Here is a 21,346-nt window from a genome sequence, read left to right as displayed (position 1 = left end):
GCACACAGCCTGACTTGCAATTAAAGATCTCTGGATAACCAGTGTCCTGCAGGGTTTTTTTCTGTGATCCTTTGTGCTAACATTTGCAGTGCACAGTGACATCAGCCACCTTGTCTTTGGTTATTTAATGTTTTCATCTGTTATTTTATATTCTCTGTCAGGCTTTTATTGTGAAGGCAGGAATAGCTGAGTCTCTGTGTGGCTGCAGCTGCGGGCTTTACGCATCTCTGTCTCTCTCCTCTGCCTCCCTCTACCTCTCTCTACCCGCCGTCACCCAGCGCTGTGCCGATGCCTCGTTAAACCCGGAGCCGCCGCCAGGAAGGATGAGCCTGCCCGGTTACCGGAGACAAAACCACATCTGAGAAAAAAAAAAGAAGAGAAAAAATTAAAAAGAAAAACCGGATTTTTTTTTAAGAAGGTAGTTTTTGATGGAAGACAGAGTGGAAGGAGACCAACTCAGTGAGAGGATTGCATCCCCAGTGTGTGCAAGTGTGTGAGTGTGTCAGTCAGAGTGTGTGTGTGTGTATGTGTGTGTGTGTGTGTGTGTGTGTGCCTCGGACTCCCCGCTCAGTGATGTAAAACGTGAAGGTGGATTTTTTGGCATGTGGAGGAGCAGGTAAAAGGTAAGACTCATGACACTCCGCTGAGCACTGAACAGCTCTCACACTCCAGTTTGGAGCTCTGTTGGCTCCAATCTGTTGCCAGGATGAATGAAAATCTTTTCCTTGCACGACTCAGTAGCTAATAACTGACTGTTAACTCGCAGGAAAAAAGATATTGACACTTGGTTTCATCAGCAGGCTGTAGGCGTAGTCCCTATCTGGGCACGAGGTGTGAGCATTTTGGGGTTGGATGCAAGTAATTTAATAAATAAATAAACAAACAAGAGAAGTGATGAGGAGCCCATGACGTCTGGGATGAATGGGGATGGAGATAAAAGCTCAAGCCTCAGTTTGGGAGTGATGTAGGTGTTGAGGGGAGAAGAATGTGGTGCATTCAGTGTGTGAGTTTGGGTGGATGACGACACTTGCCTCCCTCCAGCATTGTGGGTTGAAAAGGGAGTCAATTAAGTGATGTTACATGTAAAAAAAAAAAAAAAAAAAAAATGTGTCAATGGTGTGGTGTCGCCTGTGGATGGGACTGTAGTTTTTTTTCTTCCACTGATGCAGCAAAGAGATTGTATCTGTGCCCTGGACGACATGATGACACCAACACACTTCACAAGGTGGATAAAACCCTCCCCGAGCTGCACAGCGGGGGATGACACATGCACTGTATGAAGTTGGCGGCTGGTGCTCTGCTGTGAGTCAAAGTGGCCCTGCAGCAGAGGAACACAGTCCTTTTTTGTACCCCCCAGAGTGGACCAGGATCTCTAAAAGCCTGCGGGGGTGAGATATAGTGTAGATATATTCTTTCATGCGGATGAGTGCCTGAGAAAAAAAAAAAGAACCTTACTTTACACACTTCTATCCTGACCTTAAGTATGAGAAATAGGACTGAATTATAAATGAGTTATGCTCCAGCCAAGGGATTCAGCTACTGTCTCTCGTCTGACTTCAGCAGGCATTAATTGAGTATGGCATGCCTAAGGTAATTAAATCTGCTTGTTCTTATCTTTCTAACGGGGAGCAAAGTTCAGGGGGAAATTGCCAGATATGCATCTGTAAACCATATCTAAAAATAAAAAAAGGGGGCGTTCAGGAATAACAGTTTGTTGAGCTGTGTCAAATAATTCATCACCAGATTTCTACATCTTGTGCCCATGAATATGGAATATCAAAGTAAGTTTTCTCATGACAAATGGATTCAGGCGCGGGGACTTCGCCGTACGTCAGGGTTTTTCGACAACTGCCGCCCCTGCTGTCTCTAAGCAAGAGGGATGCTAATGGAGGAGAGAGAGGATACAGGCGTTACCGCTGCAAGAGAGAGGGAGAGAGTGAGAGTGAGTCTGTGAGAGAGAGTGTGTGTGAGGTGTTTCCATGGCAACCTGTCAGGGGTGTGTTTGGTCCCTGGAGACGGTGAGGAAAGGAGGGGAGGAGAGAGATGAGAAGCGAGGAGAAAACTATCCCTCGTTAAGGGTGAGAGGGGGATGGGAAAGGAGATAATGGAGGGAAGAGGGGAAGGCGGGTTTGTCTCCCCCACCTCCTATTGTTTGCTTTTCCTCCTTTCCCGTGTTTTGCTCTCCCTCCTGGGCTTCCTCTTCTTCTTCCTCACGCCACCTTCTCTGTTCATTTGGAAGTAACTGGCAGGGCTCGTCATGCCTGCGTTTGTGTCATATGGGAGGGCTTTCACGGTTATCATCAAGTGCGTGAGAGTGTTTCAACTCGTTCTGCCTCCTGATGGATTTCTTTTGACTTTGATTGCACTTTCTTTTCTTTGAACGCTTCCTTGATGTGTCTTCAGTGAGTCACGCTAACCCTGACCAAAATCTTGACCTCCGCAGCCTTTGTTGGTCAAGTTCAGAGCCCTGCTTTTATCACTCCTCTTGATGAGCTAACTAATGAGTTAACATCCCACCCATGTGGCTGCGCACCAACCAGCTGGTTGCTTCTTGGCACTTCTATTTCCGTCAGATGGTGCCAATAATGTGGAGAAGCAATGCCAGTGTTTGGGCTTTATCTGCTGAGTGTTTAGCTCTGTTTACTTCTACTGATTACCTTCATTGGTATTGCTAGGACGTCCATGATCGGTGGCTTTTAGCTTTGACTCAACAGGCACAATACAGTGCACATCTGGACACAACCACCCACCCACAGTAAATTAACATTTAAAAAAATCACTGATGCCGAATGTAAGAATGAAGCCATGCACATTAAAGCTCTGGAACTGATGATGTAAAATATCTCCTTAATCCTTATTGTAAAAGGACAAATGCCACATGTTGCAGCAACAAGTGTGACCTAGAGATCCAGATTCTTAGACAGAAGTTAAGCATGTTATGCCTTCATGAATTCAAATTGTTTATAGTCCTGTGAAATGTATGCATAAGGAGAACATATACATTAACTTGTACCTGTCTTTCCAATGCAGTGTGAGAGCAGGATGAGGTAACATAATGGAGGCTGAGAAATGCAAGGTGAGTTGCACTGATAGGGAACTGATAAGATTTTATTGAGGCCAATACCATTATTGCTTCTGCTTATCGGTCCAAGTCTTTATCGAGTCTTTATCGAATGATTCCTGATCAATTTTCTGTGTGGAAAAAAGTAGGCGTGCACAGGTTTTTAGCGCCAACCCAGCTGTATATCATCTCTGAGTACGAGTGCAGTGTGAAACGAGAGGATACACAGCATTTGTTTTCCTTCAGGCCTGATGGCATGACATTGATGTTAAATGTCCTCGTGCTGAATGGTTTGAAAGCAGTGGTGTGTAAAATACACATCATTCCTGGAATTTAAATGAACAGTGTGTAAGATTTATGGGAATTTGGTGGCATCTAGTGGTGAGGATTGCAAATTGACACCAGCTGAAACGTCTCCTGGTTAGAATTCCTACAGTGTTAATTGCTCAGGTTTTTACTGGGAGCTGAATTATCTGCGGAGGTCTCCTCCTCTCTAGAACACAAAGGAACACGGTGATTTAAACTGGTAAAATCACTGAATAAAGCAGTGTCATGTTAGAAATGTTTTTCCTATGCTGTTTGGCAGATTATAGATGGGCCACTAGCCCAGCACCTGCTGATGTGAACTCACCTCTTTTCTGATCCAGGAGGTTTTTACCAAGAGCCGAATTATCGGCAGAGGTCTCCTCCTCTCTGAAACAAACGAGCCTGGTGATTTCAACACATTGTCACTGTGACCACGTCACGTATTGACATTTGGTCATGGATTTTTTTCAAGTCCAGATACGACATGCAAGGTACCCTGGGTGCATTGGTTACTGACGTTCTGGGACAGTCAAGTTCTGCCTGTTTCAAATTACACTTTCACAGAAAATTTACTGTTGACATAGAGTCTCTTTCAAAACAAACACACCACGTCGGTACAACACTGCAGATTGACATTTTTTTTGCTCAACAACTAACGCACTTAGTTGGGTTTAGGCAACAAAAACACGTGGTTGGATATGTGGTTGGGTTTAGGAAAAAAGTATAATCTAATGGGACGCAAAAACTGCTCTCCTGGGTGAAAGTCAGTGTTTGTTGGACCCATCCACCACCCCTCATGCCCACCCTACTCAAACTTTCGACACCTTAACTTGTTCTTGTCCCGTCGCCTGGTGAACATGGCGATCTCCGTAGATTAGGACCTGCTCCCTATGTAGATATAAATGGCTCATTCTAAGGTAATGAAAACATGATTTTTATTTTCAGGTCATTATACACTAAAAAAAACATAATCCATTGCTGCTGACATATCCCCCTACATCCTACACACTGAACCTTTAAGCCCATGCTGTGTGGAAAGATGCTTCACTGTATTGCTGCTGTTTCCAACCTTATTTGAAATTACACTGTTGTCATGCCATATGTTGGACTGTGTCTTCCCCTCTGCCGTGACTTCTTTCTTGCAAGTTTCATTAGTGACACACAAGTTGTACATCATTGTTTTGCAGAGCACAACTGCTAGGAAAAACTGGAACTGATTAGTTGGGAGGCATACGGTTCTGATGGATCAGACAATTTGGAACCAGGTCTCAACTGGAACCGGTTCTTAGCACTGACATATTGCTGAGGCCAAAGCAGTAGTCCACTGTGTTTAAGCGCAGCTGCTCCCAGATAATTTTAGTAAGAGTTAATGATCAGCTGTCAGTCACCCAGTGCCTGTTTTACTGTGCTTGCTAAAGTAAGATTGGCATTAATCAGCTAAATTAGAAAGTCAAATTATTTGTATCCAGACAAATTAGAGCTGTGTGTTATTTTTTTATTTTTTTTTTATCTCTTACACCCCCGTTCTGCTATTAGTGCACGCATTTAAGTCATTGTTCTGCAATCAACCTTCATAACCACAATAAAACAACAGCTGGCTGCTGAACAGCACCATTATTAATGCAAGGACTTGGCAAATTTACACACACAACTTTAATTGCTTTAATAATGATCCTTTTTTCTACACCATAATATCCCAGATGTTGGAGCCTCCCTCCAGCACATGAACATACTAATAAAACTGCACTAGACCAACAATATGACACACTTTTAATCGCATTACTGGAATGATCAGTGTTGGGATTGTCACTCAAAAAAAGAATTGTATTGTTACTTTCAAAAAACTAATGGATTACTGTACTTAATTACTCACAGTACAAAGTAGTTTGTTACACTACTTGTTACATTACTTTTGTGTTACTCGGCAACATCACTGCACGTAATTGCCACTTTACACTGTACATATGCCCACGTATCAGCGCAAATACCTGTTCTAATAAGGAAGAACCCCATTAGATGGCTTCATGACAGACTAGCCAGCCTTATCCAACATGTTTATCACTTAAGCGGTGATTATACCTCATGATGAAGAGTCTCTCAAATCATTTGTCAGACAACACGATCCCCCACGGAGTCAGCACGAGGCTGCCCAGGCACAGGGCCTCTCCACAGGCACGCTGGGCGGTATCACTGTTGTCGGCAGACTCGGCACATTCGATTTTTTTGTTTTCTATCCACCCATTCTTATTTATTTAATGCAAGTAACAGCATAATTGTTTGATTTGTAAACTATATTTGATTACTGAATTTAGGACCAGTAATGCATTACATTATTGCGTTACAGACAAATTTAATGTTGACAACAACTAACATCAAAGAACTAGTTGCGACAAAGGCTAACTGTCACTCTGCCTCATGCCACTGTCTTGGCTTGAAAGTTGCACTTGAACACATCGAAAAGACTACATCCAACAGCCAACGAGCGTGTACATTCTGTGACTGCATGAGAGGAAATAACTCTTTATGTATTCGTCATTAAAAAATAGAATCTGGTTTTGGGTTGAATAAGCTATTTAGCCAGTTTGCACATTAACAATACAACCCGATGTTGAATGAATTTTTCGTTCACTGAGTTGAATAGCTAATCATTACTATTATTATTATTTTACTCATGGATGGGCTCCACTGGCTCCAACGCTGATTCAACAGGCGGAGTCAACCGAAAAACACCATACATGGCCGACTAATGCCAATGGTAAGGGACACAGCACAAAAACTAGGGCAACAGACGCTTACCGATGGCCTGACATTGACAGACAGCCAACTGTTGGCTTGGTATGTCAGGGCCACAGACTGTAAAAATAATGGGCATAGCCACTATGACATAACCTATAGGTTTGTGCAATAGTTTTTGAAGCCTTGAGTTTAGCATTTTGACTGTCACCACCTTGTTTTTTTTGGAGCCAGATGTGACCCTATCTGCACGCAGCCTGTCACCTAAAGCAGCCCGCCCTTAATTATGCATAACTTTAAGACTTTATAAAATGTTAACCGGTAAGTTATATAAAAATTCACTTCCCATACAGTTGATATAAAGGGAGAAATTAGCTATAGAGAGCAAAACCAATTTGTGCACCAGGCTGTAAACATGTTTATCTCTGCTGTAAATTTGGGCATTTTAATATTGGGGTCTATGGGAAGCGACTGGCTTCTGGACCCAGATCATTCATAGAATAGGACAGTCTCTTAAAGTTTATTTTATAGTGTACTGAGATTACCTAAAAACAAGTGGCTGATTAGATGAAACACATTCAACTGCTTGCAACACACCCATGTGCTGCAAAAAGAATATCTGACTAAGAATATCTGAAAAACATCAGTTTATTCTTGACAGACAAACAAGAGAAAAGCAATTTTCAGTGGACAACAGCTCTTTTTGTGCTTTGCAGTGTATTGCTTTCACAATCAGTAACATTCCTTGAGAGTTTTAATTCAGGCCCTTTCCTGTGTGTTCCTGTGTAGATTGTGGTAATTGAACCTCAGATCTTAAAGCAGTGAAGCATCCAACACGCTCATTGTGTGTACGAGTCAGTGCAGAGAGTCTTTCTCTCTTTTACTGTTAATGGACAGCAGTGGCAAAATTAGTGGAGAATTAACTGTTTCAATGTGCCTTCCCCAAAGCAGTCTAGACAGTAAAGCAATGCCAAATGTATTGCAGTAGAAAAGCATGAGACAGAAAGCTTCACTTCCATTCAAAGGTATATTCTCAGCAAAAACATATTACATATTTACAAAGCTGTCAAGTTCTCAGGCTTTTCCCATACAGGATTACATCACAGTAAAAAAAACAAGCTATCCAGAATGTGCAGATGTCAGTGTAAGGTGCAGTATGGAGGAGGACTTTTATGTAGCTCATAGATTTCTTAAGCAAAGGAAGAGGTTACTGCAACAAGACAAGAAAAGTCATCCGAATGCCGAATTACACAGACGTGCTTCAAATTGCAGGGATGGAACCACTCCTAAACTGGAACTGCTCTTTAGGTGACGTTAAGAGCTCTCTGAGAGTATTCTCAAAATAGTCACAAAAACAGGGTGCATCTCAGTCTTCCAATACTAGGTGCTCTGCCAGAATGGCTGAGAAGCTAAAAGACAACTCTCCATAAAAAATCTACAAATCTTGGCAAGGTTGTGTATGCACTGAATTTTAACTGAACAGTTATGTAAAGGGGGTGGCAGGTTCACAGATGTCTGATTTAAAGGGACAGTTGACCCCAAAATCATAATAACATACTTTGCCTCTTACCTGTAATGCTACTTATCAATCTAGAACTGGATGAGTTGACGAGTGTTTGAGATATTGGCTGTACAAATGTCTGCCTTCTCTCCAATATAATTAAACTGATGGCACTCGGCTTGTGGAGCTCAAAGAGACAAAAAATACATTTAAAAAACACATGACCTGGTTACTCCACACCTTGTTGTGAGCAGTTTCACGTAGGAACTAGGGCTGCCCCCTAATAGTCAACCAAACAGTCGACCAGAGAGGTCATTAATTGGCAAGACTTCATAGGAGCTGCAGCTTGTCAAAATAAATCAAAATCTATATGACTGGTCCATGAAGGAATTTAATTTGAAAGGGCAAACACGGGAAGTGTTCACCCTCAGCAGTCAGACAGGAGTCGTGTTAATTCACAGGGCTAGTTAATAACATGTCATTCAGAAAACCCAAAGTGTGTAAGTGTGTGTAAACATGTAAGTAACTACATGCCCATTAGCCACTTGGCACAGACATTACCGCTTTGCTGACAGCGCAATTAACAGCCGGCTCGCTCAGTGTGTGACGTGCACTTGTAGATAAAATATAGGCCTATATTAATGAAGGTTCATTAGTGCAGTTTTGTATTTCTCTGTAATGTAGCACAGTGTTAATAATGTTACTGATACTATTCTTTCTCAGACCTTGAACTCAAACCATTGTGTTGTTCGCCCAAAATATACAATTTTATAATTAGATTAATATCGTAAGCATATGAGTTACTAGTCAACTAATGGCCCTGAATGACGACTATTGGTCATCTAGGGAAATTCTTAGTCGGGGGTAGCCCTAGTAGGGACTATTTTCTTCCTACTAAACTACAAACGCCAACCATATCACCAAGCAGACAGAAGTGTGCATCTCAATACGAACTTCATTTTGCACTGATATGGTGTAGTTAGGTAGAAAAAAATAGTTCCTACATGAAACTGTTCACAAAAAAGTTCATTAACATTGCTGTTGAGTTTTAAAAAAAAAAATAAAAATCAGGCACTTTGAGTACCATAAGCGGAGTGCCATCTAGTTCTGCTACATTGGAGAGAAGACAGACTCTATGGTCAGTATCTCCAGCTGTCGAAAATTCCCAACAAAACAGTCTGATAAAAGGCACCACAGATAAGAGGAAAAATATGTAGATTTGATTTTGGGGTGAACTATCCCTTTAAAATGAAAGCACCAAGAACATTCACACTCAACAACACACATGCAGTCATCAGGGGATAAAAGTGATACAGCATGCCTACAGTCAATGTAGCAGACAGTATGCTGGCTCTTTTAATCTCCGTGCTCTTGTTCTGAATACAGATTTGGCCAAAGTAACAGGACAGTGAAGACTCTCTCCAGATGTAGCCCCGCAACACATTAGCGATGCAGTGAGCTATGGAGTGCTCGGTTGTTATTGGAGACGAATTTTTAGTTTGACAGGGAAGACAAGGCTAGTCTGTGGGGCTCTTTGCTGGAGTGTGATTAGCATTGCAGATGCAAGTTTCTGTAGGCGTCAGTTTCAACAAACTCAAGGTTCCCCCCGTCTCCAGTGCATGATTAAAATGTAACAGTTATGCGTGGGAAATTCACAAGAGTAGAATTATGCTCCGACACTCACAGAGCCTATTTTTTGCTCAGGTATGTTGCACCTCCTCTTGCACACGCTCTCTTGCTCTTTCTCTCGAACATAAATACACACAAGGGCTCGACCCACATCGGTTTTTCAGCGGCGGAGCCCAAATCGTCTCAAAGCTGCCAGCAGCTATTATTTTCTGCAGATATTCAATATCAAAAATTAATGCGTGAATGGGAAGGAGGACATTTCTGGAAATGAGAGTCATGTGAATTTCCTAGAAACACAGAGGGCAAAGACAATAATTGGCAGCGTGGAAACAACTTTAAAAGAGGAGCACTGCTGAAAGCTTTCAAATAATCATGAGACTGCACTAAATTCAAAGTCAAAAATAAACCTTGTCATAATTATAATAACACACATGCTCATTGCATAATGATAATAATACTGTATACATGGTTATGCAATCTTACTGACATGTTCCATCAGACTAAATTAGGTCATGGTCCTCACACAGACAACCAGCGTAGTATTGATCCATTTAAAAATAAGTATGTGATCAATCAAACTGCATCATATCCATTGCTGTAGACAACAGTAAGAAGCTGATTCTTAATGAAAGCCTGTAAGTATCGGGGCCATTTATCAGAAAATCAATATACTGTATTGGTGTCAGCCGACTGTATACATCGAACTTACAGAGACACACATGCAGGAACATGGCTTGATGTTGGTGTTATATTTTCCTAATAGAAGAAGAGCTACATGTACAGCCCAGTTACCAGAAAAAATGTTGGCATTGTACATTTCTGCAAACCACAAATACGTCAGGTTTGCACATTTCAAACACATCATACCAATATTTCTAAAGTGACATGGTTCCGATTATATGTACACTGCTCAAAAAAGTAAAGGGAACACTTAAATCGCACATCCCAGATCTCTATGAGTGAAATATTCCAGATGAAAATCTTTATTGATTACATAGCGTAATTCGTTGAGAACAAAATAATGTAAGAACAATCCATGGAAACCAAAATCATTAACTCATTTAGGACTGGATTCAGAATCATACCCAAAATCAAAGTGGAAGAATCAGATCACAGGCTGATCCAACTTCTGTGAATTTCCTCAGGACAACTCATAATGTGGCTCAGTAGTGTGTATGGCCTCCACGTGCCTGTATACATTCCTTACAACGTCTGGGCACGCTCCTGATGAGTCGGGGGATGGTTTCTTGAAGGATCTCCTCTCAGACCTGGATCAGGGCATCAGTCAGCTCCTGGACAGTCTGTGATGCGATGTGGTGGCGGTGGATGCTACAATACACGATGTCCCAAAGGTGCTCAATTGGATTCAGGTCTGGGGAACGGGCGGGCCAGTCAATAGCATCTATGCCTTTGTCATCCAGGAACTGCTCCAGCCACATGAGGCCGGGTATTGTCATGCATCAGAAGGAACCCAGGGCCCACTGCACCAGCATATGGTCTGACAATGGGTCTGAGGATCTCAACTAACAGAAGTCAGGGTACCTCTGGCTAGCACGTGGAGGTCTGTGCGGCCCTACAAGGATATGCCTCCCCAGACCATCACTGACCCACCACCAAACCGGTCATGCTGGAGGATGCTGCAGGCAGCAAAACATTCTCTATGGCATCTCCAGACTCGTGTCACGTCTGTCACATGTGCTCAGTGTGAACCTGCTCTCATCTGTGAAGAGAACAGGACGCCAGTTGGAAATCTGCCAATTGTGGTGTTCTCTGGCAAATCTGGCTGCACGGTGCCAGAGTGTGAGCACAGGCCCTCATGTCACCCTCATGGAGTCTGTTTCTGACAGTTTGGGCAGAAACATGCACACAAGTGGCCTGCTGGAGGTCATTTTGGAGGGCTCTGGCAGCGCTCCTCCTGTTCCTCCTTGCACAAAGAAGCAGATAGCGGTCCTTCTGCTAGGTTGATGCCCTCCTACAGCCCCCTCCACCTCTCCTGGTGTACTGGCCTGTCTCCTGGTATCTCCTCCATGCTCTTGACACTGTGCTGGGAGACACAGCAAACCTTCTGGCCACTGCGCGTATGGATGTGCCATCCTGGAGTAGTTACACTACCTGAGCAACTTCTGTGGGCTGCAGATACCGCCTCATGATACCACTAGTGGTGAGGGCACTGGAAAAATGCAAAACTAGCCAAGAATCAACCAGAAAGGCAGACCAACTTCAAAACCATTCCTAAATAGGGGTTGTCTTGGTAATTGCCTCTCCTTTCCACCTGTTGTCTGTCCAATTTGCACAGATTGATTCACAATCAGTATTGCCTGCCAACTGGACAGGTTGATATCCCAGGAGTTTGATTGATTTTGAGTTACACTGTGATGATTATGTGTTCCCTTTATTTTTTTTGAGCAGTGTACATGAGCTGAGTTTCTCATCAGGAGGAGGAGAGGACGGTGGATGATGTAACACCTAGGATGAAAGGATGTTTTGCTGCCTCTTTATCTCTACTAGCTAACAGCTAACAGCTAACAGCTTTAGACTGAGAAAATATCATTTAATTCACTGTGCTGACTGCCCACAGCTAGGTTTCTAGCATGTTAGTCAATGCATTAGTTGACGACGTGAATCAATCAATATGCCTTATATGTCAAAATGACAAGTTTGATCATTCCATGTGTTTTATTGTTTCTCTTGGATGACATAGACAGTGATTATTGGATCTTAAAGGACGCAATGCACAAACCCAAATTTTTAAATATTCCATTGAGAGAGTTTCACTCCAGCCCATCCCTCATGGTTCCTCTTGTGCTACTCTAAAATAGGAGCTCAGAAGAAAACTCCAAACAGCGTTCTAAGAACTATAATAGCTGCACAACAGAAATTAAGAAGTTCTTGGTGTCATGTTTGTTCCATGACAAGACCAAAACATAAAGTTTTCCTCACCCTAACATTACCCAAGTGCCTGAACCTAACCATACATTAACACAGGATTGTCACAATATAAATTGAAAATTATAATGTAAACATTTCATCATATCTGCTATATCAGTGGTACTCAACTTATGACCCCTGGACCAAATCTGGCCTGTGATAAGGTGCCTGGTGGCCCCCCCAACCATTTTTCAATTCAAAATGAAAATAAATTGATTACTTTTTTTTTGTACTTTTAATGCAGATATGGTGCCAGGGTGCATAAAAAGCATAAAAGTAGAGCTTGTTCATCAGAAAAAGTGCCAGAGGTGGGTCCCCAGGACCCCCCCCAAACAAGGTCCTCAAATCCTAGAAATGCCCCTGTGTACACCTGAGCTGTTTTTTGGCCCCTGGCCTCCTGTCATTTTGCAAAAGTGGCCCCCAGAGAAAAGCAAGTTGCGTATCCCTGTGCTACATAATTACATACTAACTGTACGTCCAAACCAGAAGCTTCCAAAGAGGCAAAGTCTCTCAAGGACACCCAAGAAGCACGACTGTCAAAAACATTTGTGGCAGCTTTAGTCGCTCTAGTCGCTCATCACGTGAATCATTGAACGTTCAATCATGCTTGTCAATTTAAAGGAGCCTCAAAGCAGACTACTGGCTTGAAAGCAGCATAGTTGCTGCTTTGTTGTTGTCCAGTCAAAAAGCTCATAGTTGGCCAACAGAAAGTTATGTTTGGTCAATGAAAACAGAAAAACCAACTACCTCCGCGACACGGTCCCAAGCCTCATTCTTTTTATTTTGGTCTCTGTAACCGAACAACGACACATTATAAAGGACTGAGTGGGCGCAAACGCAAGTAATCAACTTCTCGATATCAATTGTCAGAGTGTGCTGTAGGAACCAAAGTTACATGGCTTGTTCTCTGGGACCCACTTCAAGCATCAGTATTCCGCTTGAACCGCGTCAGAACTCATAATGAGTTTTAACTCCCCTCTGGACCCGCTGCGGTTGCTTTTGTCGCCCAAGATGCGCAGCTGGCGACCAGATCACCCAAGTTGGCCATGTCGCCGGGCTCTCTTTGAAAATGAATGATTTACGCTGTTTTGGAGGCTCTGCTTTCTGTTGGTTTAAATGTACAGCAATGTGACATATCTGTGCCTTGCAGAAACATACAATGCCAACACTTACTGTATTCTGGCATGGACATATAGCATCTTAAGTATATTTTATTAAATAAACTGTGATAAGGGCGGCTTAGACATTGAGATATATATTGTTGTTATATTGAGTTTCTTTCAGTCATTTCTGCCTTTTCAGTTTATTCCCATTAAAATGCCACATGTGGTGTCTTTAAGAACTCAGTGTTCATGCAATCTGGAAATCCATCGGAAAAAAAAACAAAAAAAATTCTTCCTTTACCTCTGGAGGCACAGCCCGGAGTTTTTCGACTAACCGGAAGTAAGGGGCCTCACGCTCTTCACTTCCGGCGGTGCCCCCAGGGAATGGCCGTGTTGTTTACAAATACTTCAAGTAGAAAACCAGCAGAGTTTAGCTATATATCACATTTTTCACGTCACTAACGTTATATCACCGTGTAGACTAATCTGATGTTTGTTAAGTCTATAAACACAATGACTGAACAAACGTTACTATTTCTGTGTGCATGTAATTAATATGGTTATCGTAGATTAGCTGGGCTAACCGTTAGCTGTTAACGTTAGCCGTTAGCGTTGTCTATAACCATAGACTGTATAAAAATAAGGTAATAACTCAATAAACGGTCCGTGAATAAAATATTTTTTCCAGTGAATATCTTAGTTACAACATGATTGAGCTAGCAAAGCAGTATTGTGTTGCTATGTGTGGTATTTATTCAGTTATGGGAATTCACGATGTCTAGAAAGCATCAGTGGCTGCAGCTGACAGGGACAGTTAGCAAAGCTAACATCAGGACGTCATCTGTTAAAAGCCTCCCGTTGCCGGATACGACATGAAAATACTCCAGTTAGCTCAATCATGTTGTAACTCAGACATCCGCAGGAAAAATATTTTTTTTCACGTTGACGAGACGGCATTACTGGAACGGTCGCTATGGACGCGGAGCTTGCTGTTTCTGTAGGTACACATTTCCTGGGGACACCTGCACATCTTGGCCGTGCCCTCTCCATTGTGATTGGCTAAAGCGCAGCATCGTTCAGACTGAAAGCCCCGCCCTCCCCCCCTCTCTAGTCGTCTTTCAAACAGGGCTGCCGACAGATTCTACTATGTAGATTGCAGAATCTGTCTTGAGAGATTAGTGTTCATGCTGCTCTGTACAGTCTAGACCCGCTGCAACTACACATCACATTAATAACTAATAAGGTTATTTGTTGCTTTAATGTAAGGCGATCTTTATTGTGTCTTGTACAGTACAGCACATACTGTGCTAGATGAAAGTGCTTCTGTCTGAAAACACCTTTAAGGTGCTAAAAGTCAAAATGTTTGTAAGTGCCTGTCAGTCTTGCTGTGTTATATAAAGATGCTCAGCTCTCAGCAGTGTCAAGGGCACATAATGGCACACATCATTCCCATTGAGAAATGAGAAAACGTAGCAACAGGCAGGTCCCTGGAGGACACACTACTGTAAGAGACGCCAGCAACACAGGAGAAAAGGCTTTCAGCACAATGGTGTTCTCAGGTTAGTGTGGGCATTATCACATACCCAGAGGAAAGCTGACAGTAGTTGTTCCTTAGAAGCCTATTTTTAGATTATTTAAGAGCACAGTCGGTAATAGGAGCTGGGTGACCTTTTTTTAAGCAGTACATTCATTAACATAGTAGTTTAAGGAAGATGTTTTCTCCCCTCTGAATTACATTTTCTGAGCTTTTTATGCAGGTTCTGTCATTGTTAGCTAACGAGGAGTTTTAGTATGCACTATATTTCTCCTGGGTGGCTAATAAACTGAATATCCAAACAGTTTCACCTTTTCACAACCTTAAAAACAGCCTTGTGTTTTTCTAGACCACTATAATTCTGACTTTATCCAATATCTTAGTTATTTTAGCATTATCTAAAAAAGCTACATTAGAAGAGGCTTTATGGTGGCCTGGGGGTTGTGTCACGTTAGCTAATTCACCAAACTTGCTAGCTGCTTATAGGCTGTCAGTTTCTAGTAATAACCCAGTCATTTCTTTTACCTTAAAATACAATTTAACACCATTATCTTCAAGAGTCAGTTCAACCAAATGATGAATAATAGCATTCTATTATTTTAGATATCCCTCTCTGATTTAGGGATGTTTTAATGACTAATTTCCCTGACATTTCAATGAGTCTAAAAGTAATAAAACACTCAGACAACAGTCAAAATTGAGCACAATTTAATCTACAGGGGTATAAAACATTGTCATAGGAGCCATTTGAAATCATGAATCACTTTGGAAAAATGCTTAAAGCCACTACAAGGAACTTTTAACTGGATATGCAAAAGTCTCTTGTTTCTGCTGATGTCTGTGCGTGACCTACAACAGCAAATGAGACCATCGGTGTGAAGACAAGCTATTTCTATATAGTGTATATCCATACCTTTAGGAAACTGTGTCCGGGTCCGCCGCAGGTCGCTCCCAGGACGAAATGATTTACGGCACTCAGACGGCACACGTCATCTTACCTAGCTGCTTACATTTGACTAGTAGTGAAATGAAATAGTGACTAATATAAATAGGCGCAATACGCGCTAGAGCTCATGGAAAATGTAGGCTTCATTCCGGCAAAACACTACCGCTTTTGTCCACAGGGTCACCAAAATCAGCTCAAAATGAAAGTTCCTTGTAGGGGCTTTAAAATGTGTAGCACTTTGCATGGAGCATTATGAACACTGCACAAAACATGACAATTCACTGAATAAAGGTTAACAAGTGACATTTATTGAAGATGACATTCTTTAGGAAAATAAATCTTAAGGAAATGTACCTGACTGTTACATTTGTATTTACATTGAGTGAATGGAATTGCATAAAATAATAATAATTTTAGCAATGTTTAATCGATGAGTTGACACATCCCTTCTCTGATTGAAAAATGATATTTCATTTAACATAATGTGTTTTTCCAAAACAGTGTCGTGGTTATTCTTGATAATCCACATACATCACTGTTTCATAATTACCTACTGCTATCTATTAAAAAAAATCTTGACTTATGGAAATTGCAAATGACAAATAACAGAAAGGACCGTGGTTGAATCCTAGTTAAGAGCTGCGGCCATATTTCATTCGAAAGAGTCAAACATTTTATAATGCCACAAAAAATCTATTACATGCTGCATGACAATTTGCGTTTCACTGGGCTTTGCAGCAGACAAACCATTGTGGAAACAGACAGCAGAGGTGAGGAATTAAATGTGACATAAGCCAAGAGGCAGATTTATTGATATCAGAATGTCAGAGTACCTGCCGGCCCTCCCGCCCTCACCCTCATCTCTTTCCATTTTGGTATTTATTTATTTCAACAGTGAGGCAACCCTGCATCTCCAGGAGTTCTGCCTGCATCTGGCCCATATTCTATCATTAGCTCCCCCGACCTCGCTCCCGCTGCCTCCCTCTATCTCTGCTACAGCAAATTTACTTTAGTCGCATATATAGTTAAAATGATAGAGAAGAATAAGAAAGAAATAGATTGCACATTGTGCAGGTGATAGAAATGAGAGCCCAGAGGGGTTTATGAAACTAAAACAGAGGGAGACCGAAATGAGCAAGGAAAGGTTATATAGACCTGAATTGGATAATAGAGCGGAAATGATGCCAAAAGTCAACAGGGAGGCATTTTGGAATGTCATTTAAAGTGCACGAATGGCACAGCATAAAATAAAGTAAATCTGATACAGGAACTGAAAGTGAGAGCGGTGGTAGGTGAGCGGGAAGCGTGATCTAAATGAGATGTTTTGACTTAAAAGACAAATGAGATCTTTTACGGTTCTAAATTTGGAATTTTGCCATGTTTCAGTGCAACCTGAAAATGAATACCAGCGTGCGGTAACTGCAAGGCTCATATTGATTGTTTCTGCTTTCATGTTTTTCTCTATCATGTATTTGGTGTGTTGGATTCTGATGTGTGTGCAGCAGGAATGAAGATAAATTACAAACCACTACCTATATAGTTAAGCGTTTCATTGCCCTGTAAAGTAAAGATAAGGCAACATCTTTAACGACCTTGTCATCATGCAACATAAAATGTTTATTACTGTCAAAATAAAACTCCAGCATAAATAAATGCTATACGTGTTAGGCTCCCTGGCCTAGCCACAGTGTAATAAATGACACCGGGTGATAGACAAACACAAATCATACTGATTTCCTGACATCATATGCGCGATAATAAAAACAGCTGCTGATTGCCTGTCATGTATGATAGAAGGGGAGAGACGGCAGGCTGGTGCACATCTCAGAACAAATATTGTTCCAATCTAAGATGGTCAATATGGTTTTATTCACCTCTGTGACAGGATGCGGGATGGCTTTGCTGGAGTGCCCAGTAATAGCACAAATAAAAACAGTGAGCAGGGATACAAACAGGTTGTTTGTTCAGGCAGGGAACAGAGCAGCGCTCCCAGGGAACACCTGCTATACTTTGGTAACCACCCTGTCAATACGATTGGCCCAGCGAGCTGTAGTCTTAATGCACTCAACCCCTCATCATTATAAAGCACTTCAAAGAACACAAAGGCCATTAAACTGACAGTGTAGCGCGCAGGCCTGCATGTTTGGTTCCAGTTGCGGAGCCCGTGGCCTCTCAGCTGTCCTGTTGTATGGACGCCAGCGCTCTGGTTGATCCTCTGTCTGAGAGCACACTCCTTGCCGTGGGGCAGTGTGGCTGGTTGACGGCCAAAGCCACAGTTTCAGTGGCTTTTTAGGATGACAGCATCAGCGCCACATGCCCTGGAATAGCTGGGTCAGTCTGTGCTGCTGTCACACTCAGCATCTGAACCGAAGGTGGTGTGCTGAGCTGCTGCTCAATCAGGGTAATTAGAATTTTGGTATTTTTCCATTCAGTTTTTACTTAGGTTTTATAAATGAATTTGTACTGTTTGGTGTATTTACATATTAGTGGCATAATGCATGGTATATGCCGACCAAATGACATAAAAATATGTTGGGAATTTATGTTTCTGCAAACCACAGATACGTTTCATTTGAACGTTATTATGTAACAGATGTGTTAAAACTTCATGCTGTGGTTATGCTGAGGCCCAAAAATCGCTTGTTATTGTTAGGAAAGGGCCATACTTTGGTTTAAGAGACTGTAAAACTTCAGTTAAAAGCCTAGTCCCAATTAAACCCCCAGTCCCTTTTACTAGCCCAGTGTAGCTACATTTCGACATATAAACTGTCTCAATTAGAAGCCTGGTCTGGTTGCCAAGCAGTTATTTTTCTTTGGATGTATAAAATGGGGTTGTTGGCTACTCACTTGCGCTAACGTTAGTTAGCTGCTTAGATCGTGCATACAAATACAAATGTTTGTCAATATGGAGATGCCACACATCTTTAGCTCCGGTAAAGTCTCTACAGTTCAATTGTTCAGATCATTTTACTGCAAACTACGAACACCAAAGAAGACAGTAATTCATTCAGATTTGCCAGCGGGTAAACAAGAGAGATGGGAAAAAAAGTGGTGACTCCTTTCTTCTGAGGCGGTCTTAAAGTCAGAATGTGTCCATTCCTTGATTTCCCTGTAAGTTAGTCATATTCCTTTAGTCCGTAAGGGTCTGCTGGTCAAAAGACCCAAAATGGTTTATCATCAAAAATAATCCATGTAGTGAGTATTGTTTTAACAGGATAAAGTGGTGTTGAGTCGGTATGCGGGGTGCTGTAATCGTCGGGTGCCATAAAATGAGTGTCAGAACTCTTTCTCTCTCTGAAGTGCTGTCCCTCAAAGCTAGTTCAAATGAATGATTCATAATTGATGTCATTCAAAGCCTCATTTTTATAAAAGTACTGGTTTTAATAAACAATTTAATAATATTCCCATCTTTGCTGAGCAACAGTTTTATGTGAAAGGAATTAAAGGCCTGTCTTAAATATACACCTGCTGAGTTCAGTGATATAAGCAAATAATAGTCCGGGCTATTAATTGAAGTTTTACAGTAGTCAGTTTTGGGGGCACAGTCCTCACTGGAAATGCAGTGATGTCTTGGTAAAGAGCAACCACTTTTCGTGCCACTTTCCTGGTAGGAAACGCAGCAATGTAGTGATAAAGAACAACTACTTTTCGAAGGACTGTCCCCACTGGACAAAGCGATAGGTCACTAAAAAACACCCACGTTTGGTGCCTTAAAAGTCACAGGAAACACAGCAATGACTGGCTTAATAAACAGCCAGTATTGTTGTTTGTTGGTCTCAAACAGTGGTCTGCAGCTTGGTAGGCCAAGGTGTCACACCGTCCACCATCACCTCCATCTTCTGATGACAAAGTTGGCTCATACATTACGTCACTTAAGAAATGTTATGTGATACACATGAAACGAAATGTATGATACAGTCTGGGCTATGTATGCAGAGATAAAGGAAGCAGGTGTTGTTAGTAGCATGCAAAGATTCTTCTTAAAGTTATTGGTGTTAATGGTTAGAATACCAAGTGTGCTGCTCAGATACACCAAAAGAATGTGCGTGCTGACTGACTGACTGACTGACTGACTGACTGTATCTCCACTGATGAAATGTGCATGCGCCACATGTGCAAAGGACTCGGGGCAAGAAGCGGTAACAATTTGTCCTTGGCATCTAACATTGTTTTGATTCCCTGAGTGAGTGACCTAAGAGTTAATTTTACTTGGGAAGTTTTATGTAATTATGGAGGTAGATCGACAGTGACTTTCTCCTTTGAGACAAAGTCACATGAGAGGAGTGTTTTGTATCACAATGTGTTTCCCAGTCGGTGTGACCTGTACTATTCTCTGAAGTGTTTCAGATTTCCGTGCAGGGAGAAATGTGACTCTGGTTGCAGAAAAGTTTGCATTGATGTGGGTTGTTTGCCTGAACACATCAAAGATGCTGGAGGCAGCCACAGATGACTTTTCATCAATAATTTTCGCTTTATTCGACTGTGCAGAAAAAAAAAACACGTATTTCTAGTGTAAGGCAGGCAGAGAGGAGGATGACAAAGGCGCAGTAGAAGTGATTTCATTCAAATTGCATTCACCTCCATTGCATTGCAGCCACAAATCTCAGCAGCAGACATCTTAAAATCTCAACAAATTAAACTGAAACTGGGGCCAAGTCATGGATAGAGTTTTAGTGTTGTTTGGAAGGGGTAACTGGGTGAACTGACCCATTAAGGAGTAACTTAACACCAGGCTGAAAACTGTTTTACTGCCCTATCTGACTGAGAGTTTCAGCCTGTTTCACAGCCAAATCACCAATAGAAAATGTCAACATTGTACGTTTCTCTACACCACGTTTGCTACATTTGCATGTTTTATATTAACATCTCAACATAGTATATCCACTGACTTCATCATCAGGGGTTGGTGGATGGTGCGTTACCAAGGGGAGACAGTTGCAAGCTGCAGACCACTGTCGACCCATTGCTATTTCTCTACTGACATAGTGGCATGAAAAGTTGTTTTTTACTGAGACAGTGCTGCTTTTCCAGTGGGGATTGTGCCCCCAAAAGCAGGTATTTAAAGCCAGAACATCATCTTTTCCTAACCATAACCAAGTGTTTTTTGTGCCTAAACCTAACCACACATTAACAACAGGATTATTGAAATGTAAAGTTTCAGTGTATCCTCTATATAGTAATGTACGATCGAATCTGTGGTTTGCAGATATGTACAATGCCAACATGTTTTCCATTTGGGTTGTGTTTCACCCTCTGTCAGTTGTGCTCAGAAATGGGTGTGTTGCACTTAATCAAACCCAGCAGTGATGTCATGGTGTAATGGAGTACACCTCTGCATCACTGCAGCTAGGGGAGAAGTTAAATCACTGTAAGTCAGCAAAAACAAAATGTTAATCTTGTGTTAAAATATTTATGTTTAAGTTTAAAAGGAATCTAGTTGGCAGAAACATTGTAAGGTGATTAAGCAAAAATTAGAACTTAAAGTTAGGTATATGAACACTAAAGGAGAGAGGTTCCCTGGACAGAAAAGATAATCAATTTCACCATTAATTATTTGAACTGCAAAACAGGATTTGAAAACAGTCACTGTAAAAATAAACTATTT

The 21,346-nt window shown here is 41.7% G+C and overlaps 1 protein-coding gene across 2 annotated transcripts in view; it reads left to right on the top strand.

The window, feature by feature from the left end:
• Positions 1-241: 241 nt before the first annotated feature.
• lingo2b (leucine rich repeat and Ig domain containing 2b) overlaps positions 242-21,346 on the top strand; it is a 60,590-nt gene continuing 39,485 nt past the window's right edge. Inside the window, exons 1-2 of one of the 2 annotated variants that reach the window (XM_033643551.2) lie at positions 242-623; positions 3,031-3,076. The gene's annotated coding sequence lies outside the window, so the exon portion shown is untranslated. The remainder of the gene's footprint in view (positions 624-3,030; positions 3,077-21,346) is intronic. The other variant, XM_033643548.2, reaches the window with a different exon arrangement.

This window comes from Epinephelus lanceolatus, chromosome 15 (genome assembly GCF_041903045.1).
Source record: "Epinephelus lanceolatus isolate andai-2023 chromosome 15, ASM4190304v1, whole genome shotgun sequence".
Taxonomy (NCBI): domain Eukaryota; kingdom Metazoa; phylum Chordata; class Actinopteri; order Perciformes; family Serranidae; genus Epinephelus; species Epinephelus lanceolatus.
Note: the sequence above shows the minus strand (reverse complement) of the source record. Positions and strands in the feature narration are given on the sequence as shown.